Source organism: Piliocolobus tephrosceles, chromosome 21, assembly GCF_002776525.5.
Source record: "Piliocolobus tephrosceles isolate RC106 chromosome 21, ASM277652v3, whole genome shotgun sequence".
Classification (NCBI taxonomy): domain Eukaryota; kingdom Metazoa; phylum Chordata; class Mammalia; order Primates; family Cercopithecidae; genus Piliocolobus; species Piliocolobus tephrosceles.
The window spans coordinates 26,843,486-26,860,976 of NC_045454.1; the positions used below are offsets into that span (position 1 = coordinate 26,843,486).

The 17,491-nt window shown below is 47.6% G+C and overlaps 1 protein-coding gene across 4 annotated transcripts in view; it reads right to left on the reverse strand.

Moving 5' to 3' along the window:
• The window catches only part of ZNF536 (zinc finger protein 536), a 488,284-nt gene that overhangs the window by 327,147 nt on the left and 143,646 nt on the right, over nt 1–17,491 (reverse strand). For 2 of the 4 annotated variants that reach the window (XM_023229080.2, XM_023229081.2), the window contains exon 1: nt 11,288–11,460. The exons of the other annotated variants lie outside the window; for them this stretch is intronic. The gene's annotated coding sequence lies outside the window, so the exon portion shown is untranslated. Of the gene's footprint in view, nt 1–11,287; nt 11,461–17,491 lie in introns of those variants that run through there. 4 annotated transcript variants of the gene reach the window in all.

Consider the following 17,491-nt stretch of genomic DNA (forward strand, 5'->3'; position numbering starts at 1 on the left):
GGGAGGGGAGGGGAGGGAAAGGGAAGGGAGGGGAGGGGAGGGAAGGGAAGGGGGAAAAGGAAAAGAAGGGAAGGAAAGGAAGGAAAAGAAAGAAAGGAAAGAAAGAGAGAAACAGAGAAAGGAAGGAAGGAAAGAAAGAAAGAAAAGAAAGAAAGAGAAAGAAAGAAAGAAAGAAAGAAAGAAAGAAAGAAAGAAAGAAAGAAAGAAAGAAAGAAAGAAAGAAAGAAAGAGAGGGAGGCGGGCAGAAGAGAGGATAAAGGGGAGGAGTAAGTGAGTAGCAGGCCCTGGGGCCACAGGTGTGCAGGTGTGTATGTGCTTCAGGCTGTGTCCACATCCAGCTGGAAGAGTGGTTGGTGGAGTGCAGCTGCCTCCACAGGGCCTCCTGGTACTTGTCAGCAACTCAGTGTGTTCACCACCCAAACTGGGCAGACCCCAGACCTTAGCAAGGTACAGATCTACCTTCCTGAATACAGGAGGCATAGTCCTGAAAACCTGAGTTGCATTTGTTTTTTTGTTTTTTGTTTCTTTGTTTTTGAGACAGAGTCTCATTCTGCCACCCAGGTTGGAGTGCAGTGGCATGGTCTCAGCTCACTGCAACCTCCGCCTCCCAGGTTCAAGTAATTATCCTGCTTCAGCCTCCCAAGTAGCTGGGATTACAGGTGCCCAGCACCATGCCCAGCTAAGTTTTGTACTTTTAGTAGAGACTGGGTTTCACCATGTTGACTAGACTGGTTTCGAGCTCTCGACCTCAGGTGATCCGCTCACCTTGGCCTTCCAAAGTGCTGGGCTTGCAGGCGTGGGCCACCGCACCTGGCCACATTTGTTGTTTTTAGGAGGAGAAAAAGAAATATATTTGATTTTAATTGTGCAAGACCATCAGGCTAATTTTAAGGATTTCTATGGGAAATTCTTTTGCACAAAGAAGGGTAGCTCCTTAGTTTATGTTTGCTAAATGATGATTTCCTATACCAAATTTCCTTCACACAGTTAACACCTGTGTGCTTCAGAAGTCAGAGCCGCCCACCTCAGGAACTTGTACACCTGCCCTTCCCTCCATCCTCATCACAACCATGTAGATCACATGGGATCCAGTAGATTCCGCCGCTGCGGCAGCCTCTGCCAAGCCAAGCCAAGCCATACTTCCTTCCTTCACTATCAGCCTTCATCCGGGTGATGCATTAGTAACTTACAAGTGAGACCAAAAACACACAAATACTTCTAGTTTTCACACAGAACTTCCTTCTTAGAAAAAAAAAAAATTCCCTGCCCACATCCCGTCTAAAAGAATGCTTAATCAATGAAAAAATTAACTGTATCCCTAAATAAAGAAGTGCAGATATTTTCTTTACAGTGCTTTATTAATTTGTAAATACCATTATTGAATTTTTGAAAGTTCTAATTTAAATGTATTGATCTATTATTGTTTTGTGGATTTTCCACCCAAATGTCTTGGAGGAAAAGCACGGTGGGCACTGGGTAGACCATGCAGTCGCGGAAACTTCACCAAACCATCAAAGAAGAGCTTTGCACAGATGATGCACAAGGAATTACAAGGTGTCCAGACCACTAAGCTGAAATGTTTATGCTTAATTCAAATCAGACAACTTTCTTCTAATAACTATGTCTGTCACTAGCCATAACACGGAAATGGGACATGGATGCAGAGCTGTCTCTTTGCAGGCGGGGGCAGCAGGGAGGGGAGGTAGCAATCCGTGGAAAGGAACTGAACACATCAGCCAAAATGGGAGCCAAAGAAGGTCCTTTTTACCCAAAACGTCTCACATGGCCATTTTTATTGAGATTTAAACCAGGGAATGGAAAGCATTCTCTTCTCCCAGCTTGTTCTCTTCCAAAACAACAATTTAAATTAAGAACTATTTGCTGGCTTCCCCTGTAAGGAAAATTCATGGGAATTTATTTAGCAATGATTTGATACTTTAAGGATATTGGGATGGGGACATGCAGGCCAAGAGATGAAATAAACAGGACCGCATATATCGCTTAGGTCAGCTCCACCTCCCTGCAGAATCTGAATGCTTCTGTCCTTCACACCGTCCCCTACCACGGAAAGAAAGCCTGTTTACAACGTTCCCCACCAAGGGCCCTGCATCCATACCCTTCGAGGCTTCTCATGGCCCTTGGAGTTATCCCCTTGGCCCAGCCTGCAATGGTGCAAAGGCTCTGGGACCTGGGGCCATTATGGCATAATTTCCCATCTCTCCTCCCTGGTCCCTCATGCTCCAGCCCCAAATCCTCCAGTGTGCCAGGCCTGTTACCTCCTCGGGACCTGTGCCCTGCAAGATCCCACTGTCTGGAAGCCTGGTTCCATCTTCCCATGTCAGTCTCAGATTGAGCGTCACTTCCTTAGAGAGGCCTCCCAAGACCACCCCATCTGAATGAGGCACCCTGTCCCTACCACGTTCCATTTTTTCCCAGTGGGAATAATCCTGTTCATGTATGGTGTGACTGTGTAGCCTCTATCCACCCCTGCCTTCTCCCTCCCCATAACTTAAACAAGGACCTTGCCTGTCACCCAGTTCCCAGCACAATGTCTGGCACATAGGAGATACAAAGGAGCATTGATCTAATCAGGAGATACTAGCTCCCTCTGGGGGCATGATTTGTGCTGATTATTAGATACATGTGGACCAAGCATGGTGGTGGCTCACACCTGTAATCCCAGTGCTTTGGAAGGCTGAAGTATGAGGATGGCTTGAGGCCAGGAGTTCAAGACCAGCTTGGGCAACATAGCAAGACCATGTCTCTACAAAAAAATTTAAAAATTTGCTGAGTGTGTTGGTGCACGCCTGTAGTCCCAGCTGCTTAGGAGGCTGAGGCCAGAGGATCACCTGAGTTCAGGAGTTGGAGGCTGCAGTGAGCAGAGATTGCATGGCCGCACTCCAGCCTGGGTGACAGAGTGAGCCCCTATCTCTAAAATTAATATTCAAAAATATGTAAACAATATATAAATTTAGATAAATTTATTTTAAAATAAATAAGAAACATGCATCGGGCACCTGGGTGGACTCAGGACCATTCCCTGCTGAGAAGCAGCCAGACCTGAGTCTTCTGGAAAATGCCACACACCCCTCCCTCAGGAAGCTGCACTTCCGAGGGAAATCAGAACACGGCATCCTCCCTCTCACTGCCTTAAGGCTAAGCATCAAAGGGCAAAAGATTCCTTCTGGTCTGAGAGGGCTCATGTCTGATGCCACAGCTGGGTTTTCCTGCAGAGTTTGAAACAAATCAGTTGAATCACTTCAGAATTACAGAGTGCTAAAAAAGTTAACATTTATGACTCTTCTGTGTCTTCCCTCTTTTTTGGCCACTGATAACAGATTCACGTGGTCTCACAGTGTCCCGGGGCTGAGCCGTGGGTTCTCTGGGGGTGCTCATGGGCCTGGCTGGGTTTAGCATGGTCCGGGCCATGCACTGCAGGGTGGCCCGTCTCCAACACTGACACCACGGCTCCCATTTGCAAGGACGAAGTTTCCTGCCAACGTTTAACCCCATGTGCGAATTTCTATGCAGGCAACAAGTAGTGTGTAAGGCTGGCTAATTAGGGGGTGCAATTGTCTAATTGGGCCATGTGAAAATGGTACAAAAGGCTGACTGCTGGCAAAAAAAAAAAAAAAAAAAAAAAATCTGTTTTCACAAAAAGGCCCTCCCTGAAGAATGCACTAGGACTTGGGCTACATTTTATCTTGACTTCTTCTGTTGGGGTCTTCAGCTCAGCCCCCTGCTGGAGCTGCTCTGTGCAGGAGACACAAAGAGTGGTCGTGTCCTCAGTGGTGGTGGCCTGGGCTCAGAAGTCCCTGCTCCATCACTGGCCAGCTCTGTGACATCTGGCAAATTTTTACCCCTCTGGATCTGAGCTCTCTCATTCACAGATCAAAAGCCTCAGCTCTGTCCCCACGACTTCCCCAGTGAAGATGAAATTAGGCAAGGTAAGCAGAGTGCTTAGCACAGTGTGTGTCTGGCACGGAGAAAGCTCCTGAGTGATGGGCAGTCACAATAGGTCCCAGGCATGCCTCGGTGGCTTTGTGAAGCTGCATCAGCACCCCTTAGAGCATCCCCTGCAGCCAGTGGAATGAGCACTCCCACCTAGGGCATCTCTTCCCTTCATCCACCCTGCACCACCCCTGGGCAGCCCACTTGGGCGTCCTCCCACCTCCCACCTGCATGCCTACCATGCTCCCCAGCCCTTCCGCTTGTCTACCCTCAAGCCCCACTCCTCCTTTTCTGGTCCTCACCCATGATGCTCTCCACCCTTCACCCCTTCCACTGGTCAGATCTCCTGGCAACGATGGTACAGCCCTGCCCCACCCCATTCTCCTTATGGCAACAGGAATCAACCCCACAGAAAGCATTCAACACACCCCCATGATGCACTGGGGTTGCAGAGGCTCAGTGGAGAAGACATCAGCCAGGAGTCCATTTTGCCAGACTTGGGAGCCATGACTGATGTGCAAAGAATCAAGACCACATCACTGTCATCATGCCGGGCAACACAGAACTCAGGCTGGCCTCTCCTTCTCATCCTTGCCTGGAGCTCCCAACACAGAAGCCATTCAGGAAGTGGCTAGGACCCTCACAAACAAAGGCGGGAGAGGGATGCCTTACTCAAACCTTCCCACGGTATTTTCAGGAAAGCTCTAGTCAGGAGAATATAGAAACTTCAAAACCAATCACATTTGGGACATAAAAATAATAACAATCACCTTATATCTCAAACCATATTTGACCAAGGTTTTCAAGGTGACGGCACATGCATTATTTCCAGCTGCCCATCTTCAGGACCAAAGCATTGGACAGAGCTGGAGCTGTTACCCTCCCCCCACACTCCTCATGCCCGGGAATCTGGGAAATCCAGATCCCTGCCAATGTCCCTTGGGAGAGATGAGACAGGGGCCCACGCCTTTGTCCCTCCAGCACTGGCACAGTGTTTCACACACAGGAGGCCCTCAGGGGGTCAAAACTTGAAGTGAACAACTTTGGGAGGTCGAGAACAGAGACAAGCCATCTCCCACCTTGTTAATGGGCACTCAGGTTTCATGCTTTTCTTTCTCGTAAGAAAGTTCACCAGTTTTTGTTCCTGTCCCACTCCTTTAGAGCAAAAAGGACCTACACTGGAGCAATGCAGATGGAAAGAAGACAATGCAGGGCAGAGACCTCAAGGGAGATGCAGTTGGGTCGAAGGCAGAACTTCCAAGAGCAGCCGGGATGTTCCCATCATCTCAGATGGAGCCAAAACACCCCAATTCAGCACCACTAGAATGTGTCAGAAGACCGAAATGTGGCAGGAGTTCGAGACCTACCTGGCCACCCTGGCAAAACCCCATCTCTACTAAAAATATAAAAATTAGCCAGGCATGGTGGCTCACACCCGTAATCCCACCACTTTGGGAGGTCAAGGCAGGCAGATCACTTGAGGTCAGGAGTTCAAGACCAGCCTAGCCAACATGGGGAAACCCTATCTCTACTAAAAATACAAAAACTAGCCAGGCGTGGTGGCTCATGCCTGTAGTCCCAGCTACTTGGTAGGCTGAGGCACGAGAATGGCTTGAACCAGGGAGGCAGAGGTTGCAGTGAGCCAAGATCACGCCACTTCGCTCCAGCCTGGGTGACTGAGTGAAAATCTGTCTTTAAAAAAACATAAAACGAAGACTCAAACTTGGTTAGGGCATCCAGGCTGGGGCAACTAAGAAGCCTCCACTCATTGCCAAGTCCATTTTGGCATTAGGGAAGACAGCACATGGACTCTCAGACCATGTTGAGACCATCAGCAAGACCAAATCACTTGTTCAGGGCATAAGATTTGAGGAGGAGACAGGGCTGAAATTAGACTCCTAGCCGCTGGAGAGGGTGGCCTTGGGAGCCTGTTGGGCAACAAAGAATCTGCCCAACTGTCAGAGGCATGTGAACCAGAGCAACTCCATCTTGAATAGGAGCTGGGTAAAATGAGGGTGAGACCTGCTGGACTGCATTCCCAAAAAGTGAGGTATTCCTAGATGTTAGATGTTTATGGTTAAGGGAACAGGTTGATAATGGTTACTCAACAGACCCAGATTTGGGAGTATCCTAATATCCCAATATCTTGAGAACAAAGACATTCCTAATTTTGCTTTAAAGATAATAAAATCGATTCTTGCAAAATATAGTAATTAAGAAAATTACTCCCGTATCACAAACCCTTTTAGCAGAGCATATCTCTACATGATCTTTTATATCCTATATATACAAGCATTGGACCTAGGGTGGACACATTGCTTTTCTTACTTTCTGGAACACCCCACTCTATGAGTAGCCGTACTTTTGCCACTTTACTTTCTTAATAAACTTGCTTTTGCTTCCAACTGTGGACTCGCCCTGAATTTTTTCTTGGCGCGAGAACCAGGAACCCTCTCCTGGGGTCTGGATCGGGACCTCTTTCCTGTAACACCTTTCTGGTGACCACAGAAGCGACTGTAGTGTGGAAACCCCGGCCCAAAGGCTAACATTGGGTAAGTGGTGGGGTCCTGTAACACAATGAGTTGTGGGGGCTGCGCTCACACAGGAAACATCCAGGACTCCCACCACATCCCAAGACTCTGAGACCAGAGGGGCTGCCAGCTTTCCCGAGAACCTGAGCCAGGCTCCTGCCCTCATGGGGCCTAGACAGTGGGCAAGTCTGGAGTCAGTTGTCCCTGTCCCTTCTCCTTCACATCTTTGCCCCAGTGTCAGGCCACATCAGCTGTCTCAAAGACAAAGAAGCTCCATTCCCTGCCAGGGTCCCCATGTCAGGATGGCCCTGTCCCTAGCCCAGCGTGCCTGCTGGCCTCCCCTGATGGACTGTGAGCCCACAGGGCAGCCAGGTAGCAGAGGCCTGCAAACACCTGTTGGCCATCCACCCCTGTATCTACTGTGTACTCAGAACCAGGCAGATGCTGGGCACAGCAATGAACCCGAAGGTAAGGTCCTGGCCTTGGGGTGGGACGCATGTGCTTTAATGGGGGAGCCAGGCGGCAGTCAAGGGAGTCAATTGGACAACATGAGTGACTGAATGGGAACACCAGATGTGTAGAGTGTCAGGGAGGATGTGCTGAAGAGAGAACCCAGGGTGGAGCCAAGAGTCACAGGAAAAAAGTGCCTCCAGGCAGGAAACAACCCATGCAAAGACCCTGAGCTCACTGACACTCCCACCGCAGCTCCCTCCCACCACAACTGCTTCCCACTCTTCTCCAGACCCTGGCCTATTCTGTTTCTGAAAGGGAGCAGAAGCCCTGCCCAGCCCCATGGAGTATCCAGTGGGTGGTGACTATATGTGTGAAATTGACAAGTGCTGCACCACCCTGGGTCTGCGAGGGCCCTGGTGGCTGTTCCCAGCCTCATCATCTGGTATAAGTAGTGGGAGGCAGGGGACTGGGGTAGAGCAAATGGCAAGGCACCTCCGTGCTCAGGTCAGAGACATCATGGCCCTCTGAGGGGTGAAACAGGGCCAGCCAACAAAGGCAAATACACCAGGGCAAAGACACAGATGGAGGTCAAGAGCCACCACCACCATCACCCTCAACAAAGGCATGTATGGGGATTGGGGGAGAGGGGATGCCAAGGCAAGGACCAGGGAGACCGGGCACTGGAAATTTCCTCAGGGACAACTGCCTGGCAAAGAAACCTTGGTACCCATGGAGCCACTAGAGGACGAGGGGCTGAGGGAGAAGGGGCTACAGCAGCCGTCCCCACCCTCAAGACAATCAAGCACACACATTGGCATACACTCACATGGAGTGGGCACCCACGCACACTCATTACACACACTCATCACCCATGCAGATATACACACGGCTCTCACAGATGCTACCCAGGCACACAAGCCTCAAACACACATGCACAGGCACATGAGCACACACAGCCACAGTAAAGCACATCTACACATATCCCTAACACACACACACACGCACGCACACACTCGCGCCTACACACACATGCGCATACAAGCGCAGATAGCACCCACATACAGGTACTCACCACCCACATTCCTGTAAGCACTCAAATACAAACACACAGGCACACGAGGTGCAAACACAAACACATACGTGTGGTCACACATACATCTATTCGGGCCCACACACGTGCCACCGGCACATTCCAGCCTGCACTCGCCCATCTCCAGGCACACGTCATGTACACTCTTGCCCATACGCGCACACGCGGACACCCACCCCCACCCCCACACAGACACACACACCCAAGTCCCGGGACCTCCCACTCCCCAGGCCGCAGTGCACTGTGCGAGTGGAAGGGGTGAGCTCCCCGGCAGAGGCGCAAGGAGGGTGCAGGGTGCGTGGTGTGGCTGTGGGCAGTGGGCTGGGGGCCGGGGATGCGCCCGGGTCGGTGCCGCTTGGTGGGAGCCGCCGGCGCGCAGGTAGCAGGGAGCCCCCGCGCACCCAGCCCGCCGGCGATTACTATGCGGCGGCAGCTGTCTCCGGCGCGGTGACGGCGCCTCTAATTGATCTCATTATCTCCCCTCCGTAAGGTGAAGTGCGGCCGCTCGCGGGGCCCGGGCGCGGGCAGGGCCGGCTGGCAGCCGCGGGCCGGCGCGGGCAGCGCTCGGCCTCGGGGTGGCACTACCGCCGGGCGCCGCGCCAACGAACGCAGGCGGCGGGCGGCTAGGCTGCGGGGCTCGCGTTCCTGCACCGCGACCGCGCCGGAAAACACCCCGGGGCTGGGCGGCGTCTGGGAGACGCATTCCTTTGTTACTCCCACAGTCTTTGGTAATGATTATTAATGCCATTATGTCCCATTTCCCCTCACCTTCCCCCGCTCCCAGAGCCGCGCCCGCGCGCCCGATCTCTAGGCGCTTCGCTCCTCCTGGAACCAACAACAATGATCCTCAATTAACCCTCTGCCAGGGCTGCCTGCTCGTGAATGGGGCGCTCTTCCGACTCGAGGGCGGCAGGCGCCCCAGCCCGGGCGGGGGGCCAGCCTCGGCTCCCCCGGCCCGACCCGCGGGGACTCGCAATCCGCCCGGGCGCCGGCTGGGGGTGGCCTCGCAGCCTTCCCGGCCTCCCTCCAGGATGAAACTCGCCCTCTCTGGAGGAGAGAGGGCAGAGACGGTCCGAGAAGTTGCAGGAGGGAAAGAAAAAAAAAACACACATTCAGTTTGTTGTGTTTTCCTTGGATTTGTTTTCTTGCCAAAAAAATTACCCCCTTTGTCTTTGCGCAAAAGAGGCAATCCGGGCACCTTCTGGTGGGCACCGAGGCGGTGCCAAGGCGCCTTTCTTCAGGGCGGTTTCTATTCCTTTTCTAGGCTCACCAGATATATTTTTAACATAAAAAACACTATATTTAATTGGTTATGGATCTCTGTTCTCTTAGCACTACTGGAAATCACAGAAAAACACATTAGTACAGAGCAATTAGTGCAACGGCAGTAAACAACTAAGGCACTATTAAGCTGTGGGTGATTAAATAGTATTACTTTATATTTTTTATGGTGCTAGACTAAAAGATGGAGATTTAAGATATATATATTTCCATTAATATTAATATAAAATATAAATAACAGGTGTCTTCCACTTCTTCTTAAGGTGCAATTTATACTTAGCACTTCGATCTATAGAGAGCTACTTTCCTTATTAAAAAAAATATCTTTCTTTATACACTCCAGGGCAATATTTCTTATCTTCATGCACCCAGATATTTAAGCAGAAATATTATTTAATTGGAGTTACGGAGTCAGGCGAAATAATGCCCATACCTATATCACCATTAAAAAATAATAATAATAAAGCTTCCATCCCATTGAAATACGCTCTATCGTTTCTATCTTTGCAAAGAGCGAATCAGGCATTATGTGGTGAATCGACTGCAGGCCCGGAAAACAGGCGGGCGGCAGGTGGGCTGGGGCCCTAGGACTGGGGCTGGGCCGCGTGCACCTTGCAGAGGCCCACCCTGGCCTCCGCGCCCACTGCAGCTCAGGCCGTTCCTCCTCAGTGTGTGTAGATCATCCTGGAATTCTGGCACATCTTTCCTCGGCATCTGATTAAGTTAACAATGTGCTGCTATTTGCATGCAGATTTGCCGGGGCTTTCTCTCCAGCTGCTCCCAGAGACTTGGTCTTTCTCTGCGTTGTGATAGCACAGCAGTCCCTAAATGCAATCTTTGTCAGACCCAGGTGTGCTCTCATTGAGGACGCCTTCGTTCCAAGCAATTTTTCTTTCTGTAGCATTTATAAGGCTCTATTATAGTATAGCCACATCTGGAGGAAAATTCTCCTATTAATTATATACTTTTACCACTAGGAAGACAGATTCTAAAAGATACACCAACATTTTTGTTGTTGTTGTTCTTATTTCTTTGACAGGCTGCGTTTTATTTTATTTTGTTTTGTTTTTCCAGGCATTTCAATATTTAAAGAGCCATTAACCAAGGGGTGGGGGGTGTGAATTTCCAGGGGAAAAAAAAAAAGAACAACAGAACTAAAATCTCAGTGTCAGCCCTGCCTTATCTCACAGGGACAAGTCAGGGGAAAGGTACCAACAGAGATCTCTCAGAAGACCTCGGGACTAGGCAAGGGATTCAGGATGAGGGCCTGGCCAGTGGGGAAGAGTTCCGTTCTACTGGAGTTTAAAAAAAAAGGTGGTGGGGGCGGAGGGTGGGGGGGGAAGCACAAGTGCTATTAACCTTTAACCTAGTCTGCTCCCAGGTGGACATTCAAGCATGTCACCAAATCGCCAGACAATTTGATTTCTCTAAAGTCAAAAAGCAGTACCCAATTGGATCAACATGGTGATCCCGATGCGGAGTTTTCTTTGTGTGGTGGGGTAATTTTTCAATTAGGTTGGAGACAGAGTAAAAGCAAAATCTGGAGCTCAGAATTCATGCTCATCTTTCAGAAAAAGACAGGAAGAAGCTTTGCCCAGGGAGTCTGAAAGTTACTTTAGAGGCAGGTGGGTTGTTCTGTTTGTTTGGCTGGTGTTTTTGCTTTGTTTTCAAATCTTTTGGTACAGTCAGATTAGATGGGGGGGTGGGTAATGGAGAGAATTAATGTAGGAAATACAGGAAGAGTTGTAAACCATCGGATGGTCCCTTTCTAAATTATAATAAATTTAAAGGGCTAGAATTTTTTATTCAAAAATTATTTTGCAAAAGGGTGTGTACTTTGTGAACAAGAGTACATGCATGAGTATGTGCGTGTCTGTGTGTGGATGTGTACGTGTATGGGTGTTCTATGCTAGGGATACTGCACACACACACACACACACACTCGCACACACTCACACACACACAAAGAAAGCTGAATTACCTTGAGAACAGGGAAAATGGAAACGGAACCATTTTCACTTTTCAAGCCAAACTTCATCAGGTAAAAATCCAAGTAAGGTTTTGGTCACTTGAGTCCAGATCCTACGACGACAATGTGGAAACTCTCTTCTCCAGACTCACCTCCCCTGTTCCAAAGGTGGCCTCAGCAAGATCCCAGGGCTATGTCCCCCGGCAGTACCAGGGGCGGCTCCCAGCAGGCCACGCGTGAGCAGCAAAATCACACAAGAGAGGCCTTTCTGAGTCCTGCCTCTAAAGGCTGGAGTCACTGCTCCCAGCCACTAACTGCCTCTACTCACTGGTGCTAACCCCTTTCCCTCAAAATGACCGATTGTTTTCACTCTCTCTCTGCAGACAGAGGCCAGAAACGCCCTGCAATTAGGGCCCATCTTTGGACCATGCCTCAGTCTCAGTTTTGTCAGCTCTGAAATGGGAAGAGCAAATCCCATCCTAAGTACATCCATGAAACACTGTCAACTCTGTTCTAACTAGAAATGATAAATCAGGGTAAAGTTTACTCTGATTCTTTTCTCTTAGGTCTCATTTCCTCCAAGCCTTGGTGTTGAAATTAACTGCCCTTCTTTCACCCTACGAAAACAAGAAGTAGATTCTAGTTTCATGACACATAAGGAAGAATCTATGCAAAAAGGTGGCAGATATTAAATGCATAGATTCTTCAATGTATATATATTCTCTCTATATATATATACACACACATATATGCATATACATATATATATATTCTCTATATATGCATTTAAACATATAATGCAAAGAGAAATAATTTATTTTCTAATTTGACCCTTTTGGGGCCACTGCCTTTTCCATCTCCTGCTGGCTGGCAATGCCCCCTCCTTTCCCCTACAGATATCTAGATACCCTCCTGCAAAAATAGAGCAGGGAGGCAGATGCAGTGATACTAGATTACATCACTGGATAGCATGTGGCATTGAAGGGAGAAAAAAAAAAAAAAAAACAAGAAAAGACAAATGACATTTTGCTGCTATGGTGTGCTATTTTAGTGGTGATGGCTTGACTTTTGGCCCAAACGCATATGCCAATGGCAAGGCTAACTCCAGGGACTCACAAAAAAGAATGTGTGTTCACAGCTGTACTGTACACCAATACAGATTACATGTTTTCAGTGTTGCGGCCACAACAGAATGCTAATTAACATACTGGAGTGATGAGAGCGGCTGCAAGGGCCTTATTGTTCCATTATTTCATGAAGCCCAGCTGCCTTTGTTTATGTCACTTATCCTCTCGTGCCACAGGTTTTTACTCCAAAAATACTATCCCAATACAGCGTTAATATTTAAAAAACAAAGAGGTGGCAGATTGTCATTTTTGTGTCAGTCTCAAACTGCAGAACTGTTAAGCTGTTCTGGTTCGGTATTTAGAAATAATTTAACAGCCATATTCAGACACTGCCTGCATTCTAACATAATGGCTGAATACTTGAACCAAGCAAATGCATAACTATCCTGACATCACTTATGAGATTTAGATTGGTCAGTTAATGGAAGTCTTTACCACAATCAATACCATAACAGCTTCTTGAAATGAACGTGATTTTTTACACGGAGTGCTGCAAACAATAACTACAGAAATATACTACCTTTGTACCCGGCACAAAGAAGCTAAAATGCAAAATTAAGAAGCAATTACGTTTTTGCAAACTAATATTACAGTCGATTATTAAAAACAAACACTTTCAAAAATACATACTTATCATTTAATAATTGGAGGGCATTAATACCCCCCGTACCTGATTAATCATTTTTTTACACTTTTTAATAGCTGTTTCACCTACTGGCTACATTATCAGCTTGCTGTTAAGTATTGATATTGGTGATTGATGTAATAATGATTAAATAAAAAGCCATATTTAGAGCTTGATTTTTATCACATTTTTTGTCATAATCTTCATGCAAGAGAATACTGTCCACTGTTTAAATTAGTTTTTTTTTCCTTCTGGTTTGCCTGGATTGTGCGTAAAAGTGACATTCTATAAAATACAGGTTTCCTCAAATAGCGTTCCACCAGCAATCCATACATTCTATAGTAATTTGCAGTCATGGTCAGGGGAGGTTGCTGGCTCAAGCTCAAAATGTTTATGGTGCATTGCTTCCCCAAAGAACAAAAACACCCTGGGGTTTTAGTTCAAATTTCCCTAAATGCACCTTTATTGACATCAGGTACAATAGTTGGGGAAATACGTAATACCCCAGCACAGACGCCATTCAACCAGAGTCATAAATTAAGTTAGAAAAGGTCTCCCCTAAAAAGTATAGCACTCCACTAATCAAAGCCACGCTGTCGCCATTGCTAAAGAACACGGAAATCTTCCCAACAGCCAATTGAGTGAATGAGCCATAGTTGCTTTTTAACGAGTTTAACTGGTAATCTCAGATAAATGGAGAACTGCTTGAAGTGTCTGCCTTCTCTAAGGCAGTAATGAGAGGATTTAGAGCATTCTGCGTCCCAAACTGCGTATAACCAAGAGAATGCCACAGGTGTCTCACCATCCACGTTAGAGTGCTTTCTCAGCGATGGCCATCCCCGCACTGTGGACACAACATAGATTTTTTTTAATTGGATCCAGGAGCTAGCTAAGTTATCCAACTGCTCTGTGCTTAAACCCCCAGCTAGCTTATGTACCAATAATAATAAAGTTTCCATAATAGCAGCTCAGCCTATTACTGTTTTTTTTTTCTCTTAACCTAAAAGTGGAACCACTTTATTCTGATTGCAGCCACTGAAGAAACTCCTGAGTTGGTTTCCTTCTAAAAAAAAAAAAAAAAATTGCTCAAGAATTACAGAGCAGACCCAGGTTAATAATATTCAATTATGCACACACGTATTTTCAGAGGAGAACCTGCTTATCTTATGGTACAGGGAGAAAATAATGTCATAATTCATTCCTTTGCAATCTGTGGAAGAATTTTGTCTTTTCCTTTACAATGTTTATTTGCCAGGTCAAAGCAACAGCTAGTCATAACCACACCCCGGGACAGTGACAGCAACATCTGCACAATCGCAGACGGGTCGGACTCAATTGACACAGCTTCAGTGTGATCCTCCACATTTAATGCATTCATGTTTCATTTGCAAAAAGAAAATCCGAGCCCTGTGCTACCATTCTGGTTTTCAGAAAAGTGTTACATTTATAAATAAGAGATCAAAATCCTTGAGTGGGCAGAAATAGTATCATCAAATCAAATACATGTTTCCACCATTTGGACATATTTTTAACAATACTAATCCCACTTAAACTTTGCGAAAACTCTATTGAAAATTTAACCTTGTGCTCTTGAAGCTGAAACTGATAAAACTTAATAGCAACAAGGCAGTGAAACACTAATAAACTCATTATAGATCACATAAATGGGATGTCTGCATGGCTGCCAGACAGCGCACGTAAGCGCCTCAGTTCCAAAGAGCAAAGGCAAGCAAGGTAGTGCGGCGTCTGCGTGGACAGTTGGAGGGAGACGATTTGGTAACACTTCACAACAAGTTTGCTAAATTTACTGGATCAGGCAGTTCATTTAGACATTTCAGATGCTAATTATAGGTGGGCTACAGACAAGCTGGTATGAAGAATGAGTTTTCCTGAGGCCTGAGAGCCACATCAGGGTCTACACTTGTAAAATGGCTCCTGGGTCCTCAAAGCCCTTTCCATGTGATGCTCCTTCACCAAGCAAGGGGAGCTGCTGAGGACCCAGCCTCCGCCAGTCCCATCCCTCGGACCCGGTGAGCTTCTCCCCTGTCGAATCCTTGGAATCCTCCCTACAGTTGGTTTCTACCAGAGGCCACACCTTGAGGTCTGCTTGCTGAATTCCACCAACTCATAACTTGTGTGGCTCACGTGGCAATTTAAGAAAAGATATGTAAGGGTCATCGACTTGTTGAGTTTCATGTAAAAATAGAGATTCCTGCTTTTGCTTGAAAAATCCAAAGCTCTAGCAACATTAAACCTACATTCCCCATGGACAGCCACCAGGGTGCCTTCTCCAGGTGGTCACAACCTCAGCCACTGATGGAAATGCTGTTGCCCTTGCAGGCACATCAGTGGGACGTCCGTGTGGCTGCCAGAGAGCACATAAGTGGCTTCAGTTGCAAAGGGGAAAGGCAAGCAAGGTAGTGAGGTTTCTGTGTAGACAGATGGAGGGAGAGGATTTGGTAACACTTCACATTTGGTAACAAGAGTTTTGCAGTCGTAGTCTGCACCATTCAGAGAATGCTGATGAGAGGAAAGGAAAGACATGGTCAAAAGAAGATACGCCAAGGAGAAGCTGGAGGATGGACTGGAAGAACATGACTTGTGTTTCGGGCCCCACCCCACCACATTCAATCAACATGTGGCTGCTGCAGCAACCACTGCCCTCTATGAGTCTCTCCTTGCAGAGGGTGGGGAAATATAGGCTTCCTCCTTGTCATGACAAGAAGAATCTGGGAACCCAGGAGGGACAGGACTAGCAGGGAGGGGCAGAGTCTCTGCCCTTGAGTGGCTCAGTCTAGGTGGGGAGACCAGGCATGAAGCTCAGACAACCAGAACCAAGGCAAGGGGTGGGAGATGGTGGTCCAGCTGTGCAATGGATACTTTAACAAGCGTGAGAAAACGCTGTGCTTAGCCTTGGAGAGACCGCAGCAAAGCCAACATGGCAAGGTGCAGGAGGAAGGACTGGGGCACCGGAAGGAGGAAAAGGAGAAGGGAGAGACTGAGGTGGTAGGCAAGACAGTGAAGTGCAAGGCTCTGCTTGTGGGTGTCATTCCCTGTGATCTGTGAGGCCAGGAGCCAAGATCAGAGCGTGCTCGCCCCTCAGCTATTCCAGACTCTCATGTCTCATTGCGTTGCTGCCACGGGACCAGCATCACCAGCACTTCCCGGGGGCTGGTTAAAGGTGAGCAGCTCAGGCTCCACCCCAGACCTCCTGAATGAAATGCGCATTGAAGGCTCTGATCTATTCACCTGGTAGAGAAAGCCAAAGGGATCACTCCAGCTCCCCGCACTCCACGTCCACATGCCCTGGGCTTTGCCATGCGTGGGTCGTGTAGGTGTGAATTGCAAAGCAGTCTAAAGGGACTCCAGGTGCATTTCTAGCCAAGACAGATCCCCAGTCCATCCACCTCAATGGTGTTTTTAGACCATCAATAAATATGGCTTCCGCAGTCAGATGATGTGTAATTAGCATTAAACTCTTTTATTTCATGTAAGTTAGAGCCTTGTCTGAGACACTTCATTCAGGAAGTAACCTGGCACTCAAGATTAAAATGAAATATTAGCATGTCAGCGGTGGCCTCACCATGGTGCGCTCCCCTCCCACCCTCCAACCCTGCAAGGGAACAGCACGGAGCATCCCAAGCACCCCAGCAGAAGGGATGTGGCGGAGGGGCTTTCAGAGATGAGGGGTCAGACTTTCTTCCATGGAAAAGGAGCCACTGCCCCTAGCAAGTAAGAAATGGAAAAACTGACCCTTGTCGAAGTTGAAACCAAATAAGTGTCATCCTTTTATTGCATTTTCTTTCTGCTCCTCAAACTCATCCAGCCTGTTGCTGCCTTGGGGCCTTTATACCTGCTGTGTCCTTTGTCCAGGTGCTGCCATCCTCATGGGACTCAGTGTTCCCTCCCCAGAGGGCCTTCCCTTATCACTCAGTCTCAGTCAGCCCTCAGTCCTTTGCTTCAGATCCCCCTGTTTAAACACTTGGTGTGGCATTTACCCTAAAAAATGGTGTTCTGGCTTCTTCCTATATAATAGTATTTGTGTATTTATTGCCTGACTCCTCCAACTGGAATGTCAGCTACAAGAAGGCAGGGGCTGTGGCTGTTTTGTTCTCTGCTATATTCTCAGGGCCAAAAACAGTACCTGGCTCATCAAGCAGGGTGAAAGAGAGAGGAGAGGGAGGGGAAAGGGAAAACACGTGATAAACAAATAGATGATAGATAGATAGATAGATAGATAGATAGATAGATAGATAGATAGATAGATAATGGACAAATGATAAATAGATCTAGAAAGGAAGAAAGATAAATAGATCTATCCATATAGAGAGAGATTATAAATACATAGACAGATTGACAGTTAAGATGATAGATCGAGAGAGAGGGAAGGAGGGAAGGAAGAAGGAAGGAAGGAAGGAGATAGATAGATAGATAGATAGATAGATAGATAGATAGATAGATAGA